General features: G+C 36.9%; 1 protein-coding gene and 1 long non-coding RNA gene across 7 annotated transcripts in view; one reads left to right on the top strand and one right to left on the bottom strand.

Moving 5' to 3' along the window:
• The window catches only part of shg (E-cadherin shotgun), a 307,163-nt gene that overhangs the window by 230,663 nt on the left and 53,675 nt on the right, over positions 1–22,825 (bottom strand). The gene's annotated exons all lie outside the window — the stretch shown is intronic.
• Positions 986–8,969, top strand: LOC138403824 (uncharacterized). Of its 2 annotated transcripts, XR_011237979.1 has the most exons (4): positions 986–1,160; positions 6,598–6,717; positions 7,666–7,802; positions 7,892–8,969. It is a non-coding gene; the product is annotated as an uncharacterized lncRNA (long non-coding RNA). The 2 variants fall into 2 exon arrangements; XR_011237978.1 differs by having other exon boundaries at positions 7,666–8,969.

The raw sequence follows: 22,825 nt of genomic DNA, 5'->3' as shown, positions 1-22,825 counted from the left end.
GAAAACATTTTGGAGAACTTTTAGACATGGAGGTTTCCTCACGATGTTTTCCTTAACCGTTAAAGCAAGTGATATTTAATTACTTAAAACGCACATAACTTCGAAAAATTAGAGGTGCCTACGCGGGACCTCTGATTAGGAGGCGGACGTCCTAACCACTAGGCTATCACAGCTTATATGCACTGGATTCAGAAGTAAGTATTTAAAAAAATATCAATTCCTACACTGACGTTCGAGTCAAGTAGAGCTACAATTTCGCTAAAACTGTTTTAAAGGAGCGATTATAAAAACTTTTGCTAAAAGGAAAAGGCAAATGTAATGTACAAAGTACTCGACTTATAAAGATCTTTTATATCTTTATTACACTAATCTGGCTTAACTATCCTTCTTAAGCCTTTAAGGCAGCTCAGTTCGGTGCTTTCTTCATACAAACGTAGGAGGGAAAATACAACAATATTCGATATTGTACGCACAAAACTAAGAATTATATCGATTTATCTCGTCATTATCTAGGTTCAATGATATCTAAAACATTGAAAAAAATATTGATTTAAAAGTTACGAGCCTCAAAAGATTCCTATTTTAACACTAAATCTATGACAACTTTGGGCGTAAATAAATAAGATTAGGGATATGAAAATTCTAAAACAATTTATCATTACACGTAGTTTATTTATTCATTAGTTGAAATAACTTTACTTTGCAAACCTAAATTCAGTAGTTTTTTCTCAAAAATACTTTTCCCAAACTACTGTTCAACCCTTTTCAAGCGCTAGATTTCGGCTAAAATCATCATGCTTCTCACCCCAAAACATTAGACACCGCGCGGGTGGCGGAGGGAAGGGCCAGCCCAGCGGCGCGCGGCTGCGCGTGTAATATTGTGGTTTCTATGACGACAACTGTTGTTATGTTTTCAAAAACAAAAGTCGTAATGATTTTATAAATTTAATTTTTATTCGTTTATTAATTCAGTGGCTATGCAAATGTGTAGAAGATTGAGCAGAGCAGAGTCAATAAGTCCTTCAAATACTTATTGCATTTTGTACATTGACCTCTGGAATTTGAAATTTGGACACCAATTTTATTCATTGGTTTATTGACCTGACTTTGTTGTTGAGGTCCTAGTAGGGATATCTACTCGTGTGGTCCTAGTACAATAGGTAAGTAACTTTGTTTAGTTATTTATTTTATCTAATTTTAAAAAACCGGCAAGTGCGAGTTGCTCGCGCACCAAGGGTTCCGTACTCAGGTATTTTTTTGACATTTTGCTCCATAAATCAAAAACTACTATGCATAAAAATAAATAAAAATGTGTTTTAGAATACACAAGTAAAGCCCTTTCATATAATACCCCACTTGGTATACTTATTATACATTGAAAATTGAAAATACTAATTATTTTTTCATTAACACACTTTAATTTTTTTTTGTAAGTTGTAATCACAAATCTATGGTTTTCGGATTTATTCCTTTACTTGTGCTCTAAGACCTACGTACCTACTAAATTTCATGATTCTGGGTCAACGGGAAGTATCCTATAGGTTTGTGTGACAGATACGACACAGACGGAGAGACGGAAAGACAGACAGACAACGAAGTGATCCTAAGGGTCCCTTTTTTCCTTATAAAGTACGGAACCCTAAAAAGGTACCTGTATATGTATAATAATATAGGTAGGTAGGTACCTACCTGGTGGTATTTCTTTATATTTTTAGGGTTCCGTACCTCAGAAGGAAAAAACGGAACCCTCTGTCTGTCTGTCCGTCAGTCCGTCCGTCCGTCCATGCGTCTGTCGGTCCGTCCATCGGTCCGTCTGCCCGTCCGTCTGTCCGTCTGTTCGTCTGTCCGTCTGTCTGTCTGTCCGTCTATCTGTCTGTCTGTCTGTCTGTCCGTCTTACAAATAAAGTACGCAACGCTTCGTACAAATAGTACTTTTTTATTTATTTACTAGCTGACGCCCGCGACTTCGTCCGCGTGGATGTAGGTTTTCAAAAGCCCGTGGGAACTCTTTTATTTTCTGGGATAAAAGAAGGCAGGTCATGCCTGTCGTAGAGGTGATGGCCGTTGGAGCCGGAAAGTTCTTGAGTGGAGACCGCGTAGGTATAAGTAAGCGTAGTGTGGGACGCCTTCCAGCACGATGGACCGACGATATACAGAGGCTGGCGGGAAGTGGCTGGGTGAGGAAGGCTGAGGACCGGGTGTGGTGGCGCTCTTTAGGGAAAGCCTATGTCCAACAGTGGACGACCGCAGGCTGATGATGATGGAAAAAATCACGTTGATCCGTTGCACCCCTCACACGTCCCTATCCGCCTTCTCCACTCCTGTCACGCTGGCGAATAAGTTTGGAATAGAATAGGATTTCGATGGAGTGCGTGGATTTTTGTGAACGGAGTTCAACCATGTAGTCGTGGTTTGGTACAATAGTAAATGGTACAATATTAATTCACCAACAACAGTTCCTAAAACCCATAGAATAGGAGTGCAGTACCCTGCAGCATCAGTATTGAAGAGTTGGAACTTAAAGTTCAATAATGGTATATATGTTTGGCATCTACAATATTATCTCACAATCAACAGTGGCTTAGGAGTGCAATACCCTGCATCATCAGGGTTGAAGAGTTGGGATATCGAGTTGAATTATGAAGTCGTTGCTTGGTACCTAAACCAGAGATAGTTTATTCTAAGCGTACCTTTAATATCAATTCAACATCAACTATTCCTAAAACAGCTGATTGAAATCCAAAAGTACAAAAGCTACCCGTCATTATTATGATGATGGTTGAGAAGTTGGAACTTGAAGTTTTAACATGTATGGGTTCTAACAAAAAATAATGAATGAAATCGGACTACGCGTTAATGAATTACAGCTCAGTATACATTTTAACTTTCAACCCCTCTCCTAAGGGAACCATGCTGAATTTCGGGATAAAAAGTATCCTATATTCTTCCTCATAGTATGACGTCAAATCGTACCAAGTTTCATTGGAATCCATTCAGTAGTTTCAGCGTGATGCGCGGCCGTGATACAGACAGACAGACAGACAGACAAAAATGAAAAAAATTCCAGTTTTGGGTTCAGTATCGATTATAGAGTGCCCTCGAAAAAAAAATTTCAAAATATCTTCAATGTACAGAATTTCACCTGTTACAGTTTTATTATAAGTAATAAAATAATAATAATAATATTGATTCAGATACAAGTTAGCCCTTGACTGCAATCTCACCTGGTGGTAGGTGACGATACAGTCTTGCTTACGACTATTTCGGATCGGAAATTCTTGGATTCAGGTTAAATGCAGTGCAAAAAGAGAGATCATTAGGATTCCGTACCTCAAAAGGAAAAAGGAACCCTTATAGGATCAGTTTGTTGTCTGTCTGTCTGTCCGTCTTACAAACAAAGTACGCAACGCTTCGTACAAATAGTACTTTTTTATTTATTTATTCAGATACAAGTTAGCCCTTGACTGCAATCTCACCTGTTGACAGACATAGAAACGGCGAGACTAGTATATTTTAGTTACTTTCACAGCATTATGTCATATGGCATATTATTAGAAAAGAAAAAGAAAGAAAAGAAAAAAAACGTTTATTTTTTAAAGCTGTACCACACATTACCAGTTACCAACTGGTTAGGTTATCCCAGCGCCTCTTATACTTGAGTAATAAAGTCAAAAAACCTCAAGTAGAAGAAGCGCCGGAATAAAGTATGTCATGTGTGGCACAACCCAAAAAAAAAGGTCTATCAACACTATATTTTACAAATCCAACAACTGACAATCGAAAAGAGTAATTTATTACCTATTTTGAACAAATCATTTGACTTTGACTTTTGATCCCGGAAAATCAAAGTTGCCACGGGATTTTTAAAAAACCTAAATCCACGCGGACGAAGTTGCGGGCATCATCTAGTGCATACTAAATAGTTTTTGATTTATCATGCAAAATGTCAAAAAATACTATTTACCTATTTATTTATTTTTATTTTTCACTAGCTGCCCCGGCGAGCTTCGTACCGCCTAACAGTCGATTCTTTTTCAGGAATTTTTTAAAAAATTTCTCTCCGTAAGAACCATATTCGTACTTCAAGGAATATTATAAAAAAAGAATTAGCGAAATCGGTTCAGCTGTTCTCGAGATTTGCGATCAGCAACACATTTAGCGATTCATTTTTATATGTACCGAAATTCTAGTTACATAGTAGTAATAAATTAAGTTACATTGTAAATGCTTATCTCTAAACAGAGATTTAGAGATAAACATTTTACTATTGTAGTACGGAAACCTCGGGGCGCGAGTCTGACTCGTACTTGGCCGGTCGGTCTGTCGGTCGGTCGGTCGATTTATTTTAGAATGCATCGTATCGACAGCTGGTGGTAGTAGTTTACATATATCCTACTAATATTATAAACTAGGTGAAGCTATGATAGCCTAGTGGTTAGGACGTCCGCCTTCTAAACGGAGGTCGGGGGGTTCGATCCCGGGCACGCACCTCTAACTTTTCGGAGTTATACGCGTTTTAATTAATTAAATATCACTTGCTTTAACGGTAAAGGAAAACATCGTGAGGAAACCTGCATGCCGAGTTCTCCATAATGTTCTCAAAGGTGTGTGAATTCTACCAATCCGCACATGGCCAGCGTGGTAGACTATGGCCAAAACCCTTCTCACTCTGAGAGGAGACCCGTGCTCTGTAGTGAGCCGGCGATGGGTTGATCATGATGATGATGAGGTGATGCCCGCGACTTCGTACGCGTGGAATTAGATTTTTAAAAATCCCGTGGAAACTCTTTGATTTTCCGGGATAAAAAGTAGCCTATGTCACTCTCCAGGTCAACCATACCCATGCAAAAAATCACTTCGATCCGTTGCTCTGTTGCGACGTGATTGAAGGACAAACCAACGAACCAACAAACAAACACACTTTCACATTTATAATAGGTGTAGTGATGTGTGTGTGTGTGGATGTTTGGATGTTTGTTACTCAATCACACAAAAACGGCTGAACGGTTTTGGATGAAATTGGGAATGGAGATAGATAAAAGTGTTAATTAGAATAGAATAGAATAGAATAGAATAGAATAGAATGTTTTTTTATTCATGTAAACTTTTTAAAAGTGCTTATGAATAGTCAGGTTTAATTTACCACTGGTTCGGAATGCCGTTCCTACCGAGAAGAACCAGCAAGAAACTCGGCGGTTGCTCTTTTTAATTTTTCAATTTACAATGTTATTATACCGTACTATACAAGCCATTGCACCCCCGTGCATTGCTGGAGCGAGTCAAATCCAAGCTTTTTTATCGTTTACATAGTCTGCGACTGTATAATATGCTTTTTTTAGGAGCATACTTTTAACACATTTTTTAAACTTGTGTAAAGGCAAGTCTAAAATTGCTTGTGGAATTTTATTATAAAATATTACACTCATTCCCACAAATGACTTTCGCACCTTCCAGAGGCGGAGCGCAGGAGTAGCTAGCTTATTTTTGTTTCTAGTTTGCCTATCATGGAGATCACTGATTTTTTTGTAACTGTGAATGTTTTGTCGTACAAAAATTATATTATTGTAAATATATTGGGAAGCTACTGTAAGAATACCTATTTCCTTAAATATCTCTCGTAGGGAATCGCGCGGTTTTAAATTATAAATTGCACGTATTGGTATATAATTAAATTTAGGGTATACCCTAAATTAACACATAGGCTACTTTTTATCCCGGAAAATCAAAGAGTTCCCACGGGATTTTTAAAAACCTAATTCCACGCGGACGAAGTTGCGGGCATCAACTAGTAATAAAATATAATTTGGACTTATCCGAATTCCGAAAGTCAGGGTTGTCAAATCACACTTATATTATAAAGGCGAAATTTTGTATCTGCGTGTGTGTGTGTATAGGTTTGTTACCCTTTCACGCAAAAAGTACAAGACGGATTTGGCTGAAATTTGAAATAGTGATCGCTTTTGAAAGAGTTCTCGTGGGATTAAAAAACCACTATATCCTCGCGGACGAAGTCGCGTGTATCATCTAGTTACAAATATAAGTATGTAGGTCATATTGTGTGCTTAGACAATTTAATTATATACTTGAGTTTTCATGTAACAGAAACAAAAATGGATTGGCGGAAGAGGAAAAAGAAACGGTTTAGACTCGCAAAAGCAAATCCCTTGCAAAGAGGAGATCTATTAAAATTCATCAGAATCTTTCCAAACCATAATATTATCTTGTGATGATAATGCCATTACTTTTTCGGGGTTATTCCCGTGAGTCACACCCGACGTGAGTAACAATGTGACTCGACGGGAATTTTATTTGACTGAATATGTACTTTTCCGGGATGCTGAATTTGATAATGACATTTATTTTCAAATCCAAAATAGCAGACATGCACTTTTCACAAAAAATAGAAATGGGTGTCGTTTTCAGGTTTCCAGGATGCTGGTTTTGATAATGACATTAATTTTTTAATCTAAGATGGCGGGCCAGCACTTTTTATAAAAAATAGACGCGAGTGTCGTTTTCAAGGTTCTCCAGGATGGTGAATTTGATGATGACATTTATTTATTTTTAATAAATACTTATATTATACTTCTATTTTAGTGGATCACAGGATTTTCTTTGACAAGGAAACGACAAAGCAAAAAATCGAATTGAATTAGATTATGATGCTATCACACCGTACCATTTAGAGCCAGCTTCTGAAAATTTGACACTGTGTTTGTAAGTTGATATTATTTAGATACTAGCTAATGCCCGCGACTTCGTCCGCGTGGATTTCACATTTTTCAAAATCCCGCGGGAACTCTTTGATTTTCCGGGATAAAAAGTAGCCTATGTGTTAATCCAGTTAAGAATTCTAAATTTCATTCAAATCCGTTCAGCCTTTTTTGCGTGATTGAGTAACAAACATCCAAACATCTACACTTTCACATTTATAATTCCACTAGCTGCCCTGGCGAACTTCGTTCCGCCTACGGCCTAACAGTCGATTCAAATTTTTTAAATTTTTCTCTCGGTAAGAACCATCCTCGTACTTCAAGGAATACCTAATTTAAAAAAAGAATTAGCGAAATCGGTTCAGCTGTTCTCGAGATTTGCGATGACATTTAGTGATTCATTTTTATATTATAGACTAGCTTATGCTCGCGACTTCGTCCGCGTGGGCTACACAAAATTTCGAACCCCTATTTCACCCCCTCCAGAGTTGAATTTTCAAAAATCCCTTCTTAGTGGATGCCTGCGTCATAATAGCTATCTGCATGCCAAATTTCAGCACGATCCGTCCAGTATTTTGAGCTGTGCGTTGATAGATCAGTCAGTCAGTCAGTCAGTCAGTCAGTCAGTCAGTCAGTCAGTCAGTCAGTCAGTCACCTTTTTCTTTATATATTTAGATTAGGATTAGGATAATATAATTATTATGTTACTAGCTGCCCCGACGAACTTCGCACCGCCTACAGTCGATTCTTTTTCAGGACTTTTTAAAAAAAATTCTCTCCATAAGAACCATCCCCGTACTTCAAGGAATATTATCAAAAATAATTAGCGAAATCGGTGCAGCTGTTCTCGAGATTTGCGATCAGCAACACATTCAGCGATTCATTTTTATATAATATAGAGATTTACTATTTGTTGTCAGATTTGTCAATGCTGAATTATGTTGTATTTTAGTGACTCAAGACATTCCTTTTAGAAGAAAACAAGGAAAATAAAATGAATGTGCCCAATATACGTACCACTGAAATCCAACATGATGCTGCAACATTCAATTCTGTACTAAATATTGAAAGGTCTACCATACCATACTTGTAAGTTGTTATGCTATGTTTTTTGCATACATTCTATATAGATAATACTCACAATATAATTATGTTGATTGTATGTTTATTAATTCCAGAAATGAAATGGAGAGCTTCAATAGTTCTGCGTCGAATGATACATCTAATGTGACTGTTGAAACAGAAAATTATACATATTGTGTTTATGTGTGTAGTGGGCTTTTAGAGGGAAATTGAATTGTACCTACTTCCTACTTATAAAAATAAAATTTTCATTTTTGAGATCAAAGTGGAATTTATTTTGACTTTTGTTTTGTTTTGTACAAGTAGATAGTATATATAGTTTTTAGTCGCTACTAATAGATAAGTGTAGGCAACAAAAGTTATTTTCACAGACAAACGAATGTGTAATCATGTGTTCCTAATAGGTAATCCGCCAGCACAGAGAATTCAACTCCTAGAGTACGCATATACAAGGTTTTACATGAAAACAAAATCGTAAAATGTTGGCGGGGGACAGGGGAGAATGCTTTGTTGTGATTGGTGGACTGACTAATCAAAACAATGTGCGGAATGAGGGTACCGAACGGGCGTGGGCGATGATTCATTTAAAATTCCGTGGGATCACCACGATTTAGCAATGCAATTCCTTAGGTACAGCATCAGGGTCGAGAAGTGGGTCTTCGAGTTCAATGATAAAGTCTTTACTTGGTAGATATAGGTACCTACCTCCAATATCAATTTATAACCGACAGTTTCAAAATCCCATAAGTTTTGGTGGTCATGTCCCCTCCAGCATCAGGATTGAGGAGTTGAAATCCTGTGTGTCCTATATAAAATGACATTTTATATAGGACAATGTTGCAAAGTTTCTTTATCAATTAAAAAAAATACCCAAATCGGTTCAGAAATCTCGGAGATTTCTGTGTACATAGGTAGAAAAACACAACTCCTTTTTTAAAACTCGGTTAAAAAAGTATCCTTTGTTAATCCTCTACTTGTCTGTAAAAGTCCCGTCAAAATAGGTTCTGCCGTTCCGAAGATTAGCCCGTTCAAACAGACAGACAGACAGACAGTTTTTAAAAACGTTTGATTCAGCTGTTATGGTACAGTTCAAATAACAATATTATGAGCTTGCGGTAGTTATTTCGAAATTACAGACAGACACTTCATAGAAGTATGGATTTCTATAATATATACGAGTTGTTTATACACGCTGAGGCAGTAGTTACCTAATAGGTATGTATGTAAGTGAGATTTTATAGTATTCATCAAAAGATAACTAGGTAATCATTATCATTCAAAAAAAAATTAAAAAATATTTATTTCAGTAGGTAAAACAATTTCACATAGTGCGTAGTAATTGGGACCATCCCAGTAAGTGTTTTAGTATTGCTACGAGTACTCGTGGCAGGCGACCCCGCTCTTCCATAAAATCTTATACAATAATAATTGAAATAAGTAGTTCCTTCATAAATCATATATTTACAAAAATTCATCGGTGACATCTGTCCAACTATCTGTGTGCCATCATCAATATATCCGGACGCTAGTGTGAGCGCATGCACTCGCTACACTGCTCATCACTGAGTCTATCTCTTTCTATCACAATGTTAGGTGAAATAGCATACAGGTTACCCACGTGGGCCGAGCAGTTCGGACGTGCATCCAGCGTCACCTTAAATTCTTGGAAGCTCTCAGTTTTAGACGCATTAAGCTAATAAGAAAACTTGTTATCTTTGTCTGCTTTATCTATTAATATGAAAGATTAAAATTAATATTTTTTACACGACTACCCAAAGAAAGAAGTGTAATATTTTCAGGGCTATGTTTTAAAAAAAAAAGAAATTGCGAGCAAACAAGCAGGCGGGTCGGGTCACCTGATGCCCATGAACTACTGCCAGCACTAGAGGAACTGCCGATGCGTTGCCGGCCTTTCAGGATTTGTTGATCCGCCCCTTGAATAACCCCATGTGTTGATATAGTGGGAACACCGCCGATGGGAGTTGGTTCCACAGTTTGCATGTGCGTGGAAAGAAGGATCTGGCACAACGGCCGATCGAAGTGCATTAGATAGCTACTTCTTTACAAAAAAACTCTTGTGTTTCAGAAAAGCTTATTTCGAAGGTGTCTGGAATTTTAAACAAAACCTTTTACCTAAACAAAGTTGTATGCAGTTGCTAGTTGAAAGACAATAGCGAAGTCGTGCATTGCTAAGCACGAAACTAGTTTCTTAATATAGTCTTTCAAGAAATTCGTTTTATGAGCTGCAGCTGATAAGACCCACTTTCTTATGCCCTTTCATAATGCCACAGGAGATATCTAGTTATTTTCATTAATTTTATATGCAAGCAAAAGTAGCCCTTAACGAAACGTCTTAGTCTTTAAGTTACGTTCTTATAGCTATGATTTAAATTTTAAAAACCTTTTATTAAACTTGGCACCCATTTGGATGTCAATACTTTTACCGGCGAAGCTGACATTCCCCCACTTCCTTGATAGAGAACTTGGCTGATTTTTCACATTTATGTTTTTGGTTGGATAAAGAATTTTCAGCCAGAACTAGTTTTTCTACAAACAAAATTGCGAAAACAAAAAAAAACGTGGCACACGTTTAGCATTTTGATATTATGACAACGGCTTATATCATCACATTTTTCTAATAATATTTTATTATAGTAGAAAACAGAAACGGCATATAGCGTACCTAGTTCATCTAAACTTTGGTGGTTTTTTTGCTGTGTCTAAAGTGGACTTGTTAAACATTCATTATGTTGATAATAAAAAATAAATAAATAAAGTTAAAGTTTCATACATAACGAACATCTAAATTGGTCAACCCTTCTGATCTCATTTTTTTCAATAGGTATTATATCTGTAATGGATTGTGTGCATGCCTTTAAATTTGAAAGTGACTGATAAAATACCATATCCCGAACGGCCTTAAACGGTGACCTATGCATTTCGAATCCGGTTACACTGAGCTTAAGCTTTGTAGATTGTTATGCTATGTAGTATATAAGTCCCACAAATTGCTATTGCGCTGGAACCATGTCTCATTAACATCAAAATGACGTCATTTTGACATCAGCCGAAATAAAAATATACCATCAGCTCGAAACTTCAGTCTAGTGCTGACGTCACTAAAGTTGACTAAAGTGGCGGCCACGCGCATTAGCAATTTGCGGGACTTAAAAGTAATTCAATTAACTCTTGTCTTAAACAAGTAGATGAACAAAGTAAGTGCAAAGTTTCCAATTTTCTGTAGCGAAACGTCTGTTTGTCTATCTTGTATGTTTTAGCTTCAGCAACTAAGAGTTATTCTCTTCTAAAGAGACTTACGTATTATATCTGCCTCAAGACACTGCGACGGGATGGTATAATGTGATAATATGTACCTGAAACAAAATGAAAACAATTACTAATAATGCCGAATATAAAAACTGACTGACTGATATAAATGTGCGAAGAGAATTAAGGAGGTAAGCCTAGGAGGATAGGAAAGGATTCATAACTTATCAATGACGGCTAATTGCTGAAACTAATTATTGATGTTAGTAAAACGATGAGATCAGCTACGAAAGCGATATTTTGGTGGGTGTGAACACACACTCATCACACGTTATCATAAGTGGCACAGGCCGTCCTGCATGAAATAAATAAATTAATTTCATTTCAAAATCATATTTTCTAATATTTTCTATTTTTGCTGTTAAAGATGAAGTGAATGACTCCTTATGATTCTTAAACGTACCAACTTCACAAAAAAATATATCTTCATTCAAACAATGCACGCTTAACTTATTCTCAGACGATTGTTGGAATTGTTTGACTATCTAAGGAAAAAAAACCTCCCATACCTATTGCTCTACGACAAGCGGAAACGCTTATTTGCTATGGTTAACCATAGCAGTAATAAAACGCAATACCCTTACGAAACGCATAGAGTAAACAGAAGTCGTGTACCAAGCTATACCTATGCCACAGCTTAGCGATCATACAGTACGGACACCGGTCACCGATAAGTATAGAGCGCGGCAGTTCTAAAACCCGTCTCGCAATAGATTGTTAAACGCTAGATCACAAAAACATTGTATTTCCGTCTGAATTTACAATAGTCCACAAATTACGCGAATTTGTATAAAAACAACGCGACTCTTTCCCGCGTTTACCATAGATCTTATAAATTACGCGGATTTGTATGACAAAACTACACAATTCTCGCTAATGCCCGCTCAGTCACGTGCGAATCGCTGAGCGAAAGCCCGTGCACAACCCGTGAACAACGCGAAACAACCCATCCACAATGTTGTTTTGACGAAACTTTCACGCCGTTCACAGGCTTGTAGCGGTTCGCACGCGAGTTAAGAGCGGGCTTAAAATGCAACGTTCCTCAGTACTCTGCCAATTATATAATACTAGCTGATGCCCGCGACTTCGTTCGCGTGGAATTAGGTTTTTTTTAAAATTCCGTGGGAACTCTTTGATTTACCGGGATAAAAAGTAGCCTATGTCACTAAAGGTCTTTATCTAGACACATGCAAAAAATCACGTCAATGCGTTGCACCGTTGTGACGTGATTGAAGGACAAATCAACAAACCAACAAACACAATTTCGCATTTATAATAAGGGTACTGATGGGTATTGGAGGTCAATCTTTCCAAATAAAACTGCTGTGACACGAAATGACGGATTGACACCGAGATGATTTCAAGACGTGTTCCGTTCTATTAACTTCGTGTAGACGGAACACTAAAAATCTTAGTGACAGATATACCTACATAGATATAAAAATAGGGAGAGAAATTTGTTTTCTATTTATAGCGAGGTTTATCCATGTTTTGCCAATGCAATTTCCCCTATAAAAAGTTTTGTATCGGAATGATTTTAGTTAGATGAAGAGAGTTGGTTGGATGCAGCCGTTATTGCTCGTTTCAGAACTGTATAATAGCTAAGCTATGCATATACCTTACACCATGCCACATCATAATGTAGTCAGCACCCACGCCAGAATAGGCCCTATTGTTCTCGTGTAAGCATCAAAATCGCGTGTCGGTTTCGACAGGTTGTTAACTCGAACTGATGGTAATTCGATTATGAGTTTAGTTGTGCCCCCAATAACGTTAACGGGATCGTGTTAGGCTGTTGAATGAGGGTGTTATACATAAATCACTTGTTTTCTAAGGGCTTTACTTTAAACAATATCCAGAGACTATATACTGTAGAAGTGGGCGGACTACACTTGTCTATAGTTAGAGTATCGTGAAGGAACAAAAGGGACATATTTCTATAATATAAAATGAACCACTAAATGTGTTGCTCATCGCAAATCTCGAGTACAGCTGAACCCATTTCGCTAATTCTTTTTTATAATATTCCTTGAAGTACGAGGATAGTTCTTACGGAGAGAAAAATTTAAAACATTTGAATCGACTGTTAGGCGGAACAAAGTTCGCCAGGGCAGCTAGTCAAAATATATTTCTTATAGATGTCACCATCAAGACTTTATATTTTCATACCCCTACCCCAACACCCCAAGGGGTTGAATTTTCAAAAATCCTTTCTAAGCGGATGCCTACGTCATAATAGCTATCTGCATGCCACAGCCCGACCCGTCCAGTAGTTTGAGCTGTGCGTTGATAAATCAGTCAGTCAATCAGTCACCTTTTCGTTTTATATATATCTATATATTTAGATTATGTCCACAACTAAGGACACATGCCCCTAACTTAGATTAAGAGCTATTAAGCACGGTCGATAGTTGCCCGGCAACTTAGTCGACGCGACGGCTATTTATATGGAAGTTGCCGTACCGTACACAAAGTTGCGGCGACTGCGTGCGCATAGGTACGGCAACTTCCATATAAAATACAGATTCTGTCGACTAAGTTGCCGGGCAACTATCGACCGTCCGCAAGAGTTTTTAATGGAAGGAGTTTCACTCCCAGCAATGAAGTAAAGGTACGATACAGAATGAGAGATTTAAATATCTATGTTATAGGTTCGTAACATACCTATTCTGTTATACCTACCTATGTTATAGATAGGTATAACAGAATGTTCGAACAAGATCTAGTGCGTCCCGTGTAGTGTAACTTGCTTCAAGACAAGTGTACAACCGATAACCAGATCTGACGGGAATGTTATACGTAGATACAATATAATGTACAAGTATGTATATCTAGTTCTAGTTACTTGAAGAGATAATATAGGAACTTATCACTACCCATATTATAAATGCCAAAGTGTTTGTTTGTTGGTTTATTGGTTTGTCCTTTAATTACGCCGCAACAAAGCACCATACCATAGGTACCATAAGATCTGGAGAGTGACATAATATGCTACTTTTTATCCCGGAAATTAAAGTGTTCCCACGGTATTCAGCAGCAGGCCTGATTGCAGCCAAGCGCTAGCCTAAAAAAGGTATTTTTAAAAACTTAAATCTACGCGAACGAAGTCGCGGGCATCAGCTAGTAATGTATAGTTACATACAGTTTACAGTAGGTATTGTGTTAAAATGATAACACAAATTGGGCTTGTAGTTGTAATTATTTGAAATTAATTTAATTAAACAATTAACACAGCTCCTGTTCGAAGCCTAACTTGTTTACAAGGTCTAAATTAGATTTCCCGAATACAAAACTACAACCTAATGAAAATTTCAATAACAAAGACAAGATAAATTCATAATGTTAACTAGCTTATGCTCGCGACTTCGTCCGTGTGGACTACGAAAATTTCAAACCCCTATTTCACCCCCTTAGGGATTTAATTTTCAAAAATCCTTTCTTAGCGGATGCCTTCGTCATAATAGCTATCTGCATGCCAAATTTCAGCCCGATCCGTTCAGTAGTTTGAGCTGTGCGTTGATAGATCAGTCAGTCAGTAAGTCAGTCACCTTTTCCTTTTATATATTAAGAAGATTAAGTAAACTTTAACTAAGTTGAATCGAATTGTCACTAAATTAAGGCATCTGTATTGTTCGCACCAGAATTTTGTGGCTAGAACACAGTGCCTTATTATAAGCTAGATATCGTTTCTCAGAGCTTCCCAATCTACACCACATAATATGTAACAAAGTATTTTTTACCCACGACTTTTATAACTATGTAGGCTTACGCTTGACTGCAATACACTTAAACATAAACATTAAAATAGCATGGACAAAAACGACTTACTTCTTCAAGACATTTCTACCAGAAGCCTTAAAACGTGAGCACAAAGATAAATAAAATAGGATCGCCTTATAAACATTGAAAGGGCATGGACAGAAACGACTTAGTTCTTTTAGACACTTCTACCAGAATCCTTAGAAGTTAGAATGTTAGCACAAAGATTATTATAAATTAAATAGCCTCGACTTAGTAGTTAGTTTTTTGCATAATAAGCATTTTGTGCTTATTCACTAGGGATTTGAACGCACGTTCGACGTTAGGCTGATTCATCGTCATCACTTACCAGCAAGTGTGATTGCAGCCAAGCGCTGAATTATAAATTGAAAAAAAAAAAACTATGGAGAAACACAAGTCTAATTTAGACAAGCCTGTCTATACGAATACTTTAGTAGGTTTTTTCCCCCTTTTCTTTAAGATCTTGCTTTGGATTAAGATCTTGAGTTTTAATTCTAAAGAAATCTAATAAATAAGGCAACGTCGATGATCCGGAACAATCGGTTACGTTGAATCATTGACAAGAACTAATGACTCAGCCTTTAGACACTGACTCAACTATCATCTCTGTCCCTCTCCAACTACACACCTGAAGTTAAAGCGAAACAAGGAAGGAAGTACGATGAATTAAGACCAATAAATGCACGGATAAAATGTTTCTCCGAAGTAGGTCGGTCAGATTAATCTTCATCATTAAGGCATATGCACATGAGATATTTTTTACGCGCAGAAAATGTTATATCGAGTTGTTAGAACTACAATAGAAACTACATAGACAGGGATGTTTTTGAAAAAAAGTATAAATTTGAAAGTATATGTCTGTTTGTTTCACGGCTCAACTGCTGCACCGACCTTGACGGACAGGAACGCAATCGCAGACATCAGCTAGTATTCTATTAAGAAATATTTTTCATTCGAACAATGTTCTATAGGTATATTAGATATGTCTTTGCCATTGTTTTACCGTATTGTACAAGTATTGCAAAATATACAGATCACGCTATCTAAAACCTCTGTGTTTTTCCCATTTGGTTTTGTGTTATTTTTACGAATGCGCTGCAGTACACTCCTATAAAATTGTTTCGTCTTTTGTCTGAACACGTTTAAATTGATTCAAATGCAACTCTTACAAATCAGAAAGAGAAACAACGGGCTCTACGGGCAGCGGCACGCAGTCACAATCGCGACGCGTGCGCAAACTGACTCCCTTGAAAAAAGACCCCGGATGGGTTCGAAACAAGTCGGGCTAATGTCAACTAAACACGTGAGTAAAGCCGGGACAGCTATTATATATAACAGAAAGAGAAAATTCGAACCTTGATACCGTGCGTTTTTAGCACGTGTCATCTGCGTGTATAAAAGACGACGTCTGCATACACCCTAATGTTAGATGTTTTAAAGCTCTTTACCGGTGCTTGAAATGGGTATATTTAAATTTTCTTTGATCTAAAAGTATTTATGTAGGTATAAAAAGATACTTCAGCCTTCATGGATATTAAATCAAAAACATTTTGCAAGAGGAAATCATAATTACATTTTCGTTTACACAATTTTTCGAGCGTAGTCGAAGATACAGGAACGAATTTCGATGCTGAAATTACTTAAAAATTTAAAATTCACTTGGCTTTTCCATTTTTGCGTGGAAATTCAAAGAGACCAACTACAGAGAATTTTTTTATTTGATAAAATTTATCGATGGTGTGTTCAATCATTAACATACCAGTCACACCACCCTACTACTGTTAAAATTTTATAGGCAATCCTAGTCCTGATGATAATGTCCATACTTCCATAATATTATAAATGAGAACGTGTGTCTGTCTGTATATCTGTCTGCTAGCTTTTCACGGCATATTTGTTCAACCGATTTTATCGAAATTGGGTACAGATATAGGGACATTCTGGGGAAGGGCATAGGATACTTTTAATTCCGGAAAAGCACAGAGTTCCCACAGAATTTTCAATCATCACAATCAATAACAATCATCTAGTTATGTATAATGCGAAAGTTTTATGTTTGGATGTTTGTTACTCCTTCACGACCTATTCACGCCACAACACTTAAACCGATTTTGCTGAAAGGAATGGAGATAAATCCTGCATTAACACATAGACACCTACTTCCTATCCCGGAAAATCAAAGACTTCCCGGGGGATCTTTTATAATTTTTTAGTGTTTACCTACACTTCGGTTACGCAATTTTTGATATGTATTTAAAATTATTTAGTAATTTCCCGGGGGTTTTTAAAAACCTAAATCTACATGGACGAAGTTTATCAGATTCGGTTCAGCCATAGTTCATTCTGGTTCAGCGATGAAAAGGGTAGCAATTCTATGCCCGCGTATATTCAGGTCACTCTATACCTTGGTTTCAATACTAGACAAGAAGAAATAGTGTGTATACTATAAAAATAATGCCCAGTAAAAAAGGGATCAATATGTTACCCGAAGCGATCAAACTCACTTTACACATACGTCGTCCTCATCCCATATCTTTTAAACAAGCCAAAAATTGTTGGACCCTTAGACCTAATAGATTTCGGACAGCCGAAATTGTCGTGAACAGACGAATGCCATTATTGGGATGTTATGGTCACGCATTACAAGGGTCCAACTGGATTACTTTTCCCAACATGACCGGCACGTGATGCTAGCAAAGTCTTCTGTGATAGTCTTATAATAATAATAATTTATGTAAGTACTAAGTCAAAGTTAGAGTTGGTAGACATTCACTTAAAAGGTGATTCATTGGATCTTTCAAAGCTAATGTAACAAATATTTAAATAAGAAGTTTTTCATTATTATTAAAAGCTGTTAGTTAGGTTAGGACGCCCGCCTTCAAATCGAAAGTCGGGGGTTCTGTCACGAACCTTTAACTTTTCGGAATCATGAACGGTTTAAGTAATTAAATATCACTGCTTTAACGGCGAAGGAAAACATCGTGAGGAAACCTGCATACCTGAGAGTTTTAGATAATGTTCTCGAAGGTGTGTGAAGTTTACCAATCCGCACATGGCCAGCGTGGTAGACTATGGCCAAATTCTTCTCACTTTGAGTAAAGACCTGTGCTTTGTAGTGAGCCGGCAATGGGTTGATCATGATGATACACTTTTCATGTCGATATTAGATTGAACACCTAAGTAAACAGAAGTGAAGCAATGCATATGCCACATTACTACACAACTAGGGAATTCTGTAAGCCTTGCAAACAATTGTCTAGATAAGTAATTTGTATGAAGATAGAAGACGTGGCATGTTCAATGTTTTGAATTCGTTTGAGCAAATCTGTGTGGATGTGACGTCATGCATTTCTCTGCTTCAATAAATCTTGCTTGTCGAGCGTTTGATTGCTTCAACCAACACACATTTTCTTCTAGGAACATCAATCTTGCGCCACCTGGATACAGCGGCTCCCTGCCACTCGTTTGATGTCACCAGTCCACCTAGTAGGGGAGTTTGCTATCGATTTCCGATGAGAGATCGCCATGCCAGTACCAATGTCTACCGGTCTATCCAATATCCTATCGGTTCTTCGAGCTATGTGGTCCGCCTATTGCGTGGGGACTTACCATTGAATTATCGTACTAATTCACATGCTAGTCCTACATGTGCCCATTTTCTCTACGTTTCTGAAGTGAAGCACATGTGAGATTTGTGGACACAATGTCAAGCATTGCTTTGGGACTCAGAACGAAAGTTTTAATTACACAGAAAACACGGACAGAATAGATATCTATGTCAGAATAGGTCTTATAGCAGACATTCGGGGAAAAATCTGAAAACTGTGAATTTGTGGTTACATCACACAAAAAAAAATTGTGATCATGAACTAATAATTAGTGTTTTCAATTTTCAAAGTAAGATAACTATATCAAGTGGGGTATCATATGAAAGGGCTTTACTTGTGCATTCTAAAACAGATTTTTATTTATTTTATGCCTCATAGTTTTTGATTTATCGTGCAAAATGTCGAAAAAATACGATTGTAGTACGGAACCCTCGGTGCGCGAGCCTGACTCGCACTTGGCCGATTTTTTTTTTTATTTGATGGCCTTAATCTGCCTTAATAAATGAACGCGCATTTAAAAAGTGTTTTCCTTTTCACGTCAAGAGCCATTTTGAAAAAAGCTGATTCTTTGTTCTGTGAGCACTTAAAGACAATTTTCATTGTAATTGCAAAGCGAAAGAGAAGCAATCTACAAATTATTAAGGGATTTGAAATAAAAGAGCGCTGTTTATTCTTCGTCATTGTTTTTATGCCTTAATTCTGAATTCTAATTGAAGCTTAAACAGACAAAAATATCGTTGGAAAAGATGATTTCGAAGCCGTACAACTTTTTTATCATCGCGCCTCAGGTGTCAGACCTTCTCAGATAAACAACTTCAAATATTTCAGTCCCTAGTGAAGCGTCATAATTTTTGTTTATAGGAATTCGGTTAATTATATATCGAGGTAGTTATAAGTAGGTCGAAGAGGCGTAGTACTGTCTCGCATAGACGATATCTCTACATAGTATAAGATAATTTTGCTCTCAATTTTATAGCTTGTTGCGTATGGTGGGTTTCTTCAAAAATTCCGTGACAACTCCTTGATTTTCGGGGTTTAAAAATAGCCTAGATATCCATTTCCGGGTTGCGATTTATCTCCGTATCAAAATACATCCACGTGAATTAAGGTATTTTTTAAATCCCATGTAAACTCTGATTTTCCGGGACAATAAATGGCCTATGTCCGTTCCTGGAATTCAAGCTATAAGCTCTGTACCAAATTTTGTCAAAATCGCTAGCAGACAGACACACTTTCGCATTTATAATATTAGTATGGATATGAATACCATTATCTTTAGCTTAAGTTGCAATTAATTTAGAAAACTACCTAATCAATGATAGACAATATCTTTTATCAAACAATCAAAAATTGAGAACATTTCTGACGAACTGCCAGCTTATTCTTGTGCAAGGCACAAAAAATATCGAGGGCAAAAACTCTCGCCTTTATAGTCAGCCAATTGCCAAAGTATGTTTGAAAATTCATAGCCGATATAAATTTTATTGCACTGAAGTCAATTGATCGGAGCTCCAGTACCTACTATTTTTATAGTTTGTCGAGGTTTTTCACAGCTATTTCGGTACGATATTATTTTTTTAATCTTATTTGGTCACGTTTCGGGTGCTCTGCGAATAATAATCCCGCTAATGGAACTTCTGTTTAGTCTAGAAAGTTGGTACATGCTGTTGCCTGTAAAAATATTCAGCACTTTTAACGGATAAATTGATTAGGTTAAGACTTTTGCTGTAGAGATGAGCAAAGTTTTTCATTCTACGTACTACGTGTTAAGTACGTGGCAAACTATTGCGAAGTGCTCTCACTTCAATTTCCAGTCTTGTTTGAGCACTTCCATTTATAAAACGACAAACTGACTGTCTGAATATCAACATACATTTAATTCCTACCCTAATATGAATTCCCCTTGCACCCACTGGTGGGAGAAGCCGGTGGGTGCACGGGTAGCTCCTCCTTAAGCCACTGGGTTCAGAAATTTCAAATTTTGCACATTCTTGATAGCATAGATCTCTATTAAATAAGGATTTTCAGAAGCAAGTAGGTACACCAGCTAGTAAATATAAAAATACCACTTACCTATATTACGCAACATGTCGAGATGGCGATCGGGAAGGGAACGCCCCGCACACCCGCACAGCACCGCACTAGCCCGGTGCAGGCAAGCGCGGGTGACGTGCAGGTGTGCGGAGCGTCCCCTCGCTTCATACCCCGATTGCCATTCAACCTATCGCGGACCATACCTACTTATTGCTTGGATTTCTTTTTTCTTTCTGATCAGTAAGCTTTGTCGAACCAGAAAAATTACCAGTCAGGAGAACAAGACAAACCCTACTGGCGAAATTTTACTGTAACCATTTGACAGCAGAACTTAAAATAATTAAGCATACCGCTCTTCCAGTGTACCTATTCCAAAACAGTAAATCGATAAAAACAATTTATATGAAGATTTGCTCTTAAGTACGGTAGACTTACAAACAGCAGTTGGCCCGAGAGCGGCAATGAAGGAAATTTGGAACAAACAAACAGAAACAATGAGAGTTGTTTCTTATTTCACACAAAAACAAAGTTTCCCCTCGACCTTTTATTTAATAAGGCGCCTTGTTGAGTTAATTGTATAATTACTCATCAGACAAGTGAGGAGGTTAAGACGCTACTTGGTATTAATGATACGGACAAAATTAAAAGTCCCGAGACCTTATCATATTACACAATAAAGAGAAGAATAGAAATATGCTAATTTAGTCAAACTGTTAAAGTGTTTTTGAGACGACGCAAAACGATGAGGAGTTGATTAAAAGACACGGTTTGGCTTTGGACAGTCACACGCTTTAATCTTGGATTAATAAAGCTTTTAACATTAGTTCCAAAGCTAGCATAGGGATTCCATTTTAATAACAATAATCATATAACAAAAGTATGGGTTTTATTGAAACTGCCATACCCCCTACAAGTAAGCCCGTTTCTTTGCATCATCTCTTGCCAGGTGAGATTAGTAAACGGCTAACTTGTATCGGAATAAAAAATGTTACACTTGTTATACCTACGCAGCCGTGTGAATGACATTAGCATCCCAAAACCCATCAAAATAACGTAAAGCCATCGGCTAGGTAAAAAAAAGAAAAAACAACGATATAGCACTCAACAAAAATAAAACCAATTACAATTCGTTACGCACTCAAAAGCTGTAAAGAGAAATTTATGAACTGCCATAAATAATTTAGATTTGTGTGAGTCGTAACGAATATCAACTTTGTTTCGTACTGACCCTTGACCTCGGTTTGAGAGTTTACTACCCGGCAAGATGGAAAAGTATAAAAAATACCAATAGCAAAAAGTGAGAGCTCTCAACCCCTCGTAAAGATAATAGCTGGAGTATACCCGTATGAGGAAAAAATACTACACTAAAATTGTTGAATTACAACTTGTCACCCATTGAGCAATGTTCACTAAACTATAACGGAAAAAGCAAACATTATTTCTGGATTTTCATTGTAGACTTTGTTTATTGTAGCTTTGACTAATTAATATAAAATGAAACCAATTAAGTAGGTAAGTAGATTAATGTTATTTTATTAATCTCAATTATTGTTAAATTGCCAAGGGCTCTCTTTTTTATTCATAACAGTCAAAGTTATATTTCTTTTGTAATTTCATTTATCTGTGGCTTTAGATTGTTTTAATTGATCATCAATTCGTCATTTTCTTCAAATTCGACATTCACCTGTTGTTCACTTAACCCATTATTAAATCTAAATTTTATCAACGTTGGATTGTTAACCACAAATATTATAACCACAGCTGGCACAAGACTTTTCTTTTTCTTTCCATTTCAACATAGAGAATGAATGGCTCATTTATTCCTTTAAACGCTTTTATTTAAATTCATGTTTTTATTTTTTTGTTTCCTAGTATGACATCAACACTGTCGTACAAAACCTAGAAAACAAATAGGCTTTAACAGTGTTTCTAATTGGAATTGTTTTTCAGCTTTCTAGCTAATATTTAAATAGCGTTACATGGCGCCGATTCCGTTGTCTTTTTCTTAACTATTAGTATTTTTTTAATATATTAGTGTAAGTAGCCGAAAGTTAACCTAATAAATAAAATAAAATTAACTACTTAAATTTAGAGTATCTGAATTTTTAGTGCACGCTACAAATTTAAACAAGCGTGTCGCGACTGTAAGTCACGAGGTTTGACAGCTCTAAATTAAATTTAAAACTGTCAAACTGTGTCTGACCTTTTTATTTTACACTAGTAAGAAGAGGATGCGAATACTCTAAAATTTAATTGTGCTCAGAATCAGTACCATTGTTA

This window comes from Maniola hyperantus, chromosome 21 (genome assembly GCF_902806685.2).
Source record: "Maniola hyperantus chromosome 21, iAphHyp1.2, whole genome shotgun sequence".
In the NCBI taxonomy this organism is placed as follows: Eukaryota; Metazoa; Arthropoda; class Insecta; order Lepidoptera; family Nymphalidae; genus Maniola; species Maniola hyperantus.
The sequence above is the reverse complement of the archived record's forward strand: the minus strand, read 5'-3'. Positions and strand labels throughout refer to the sequence as shown.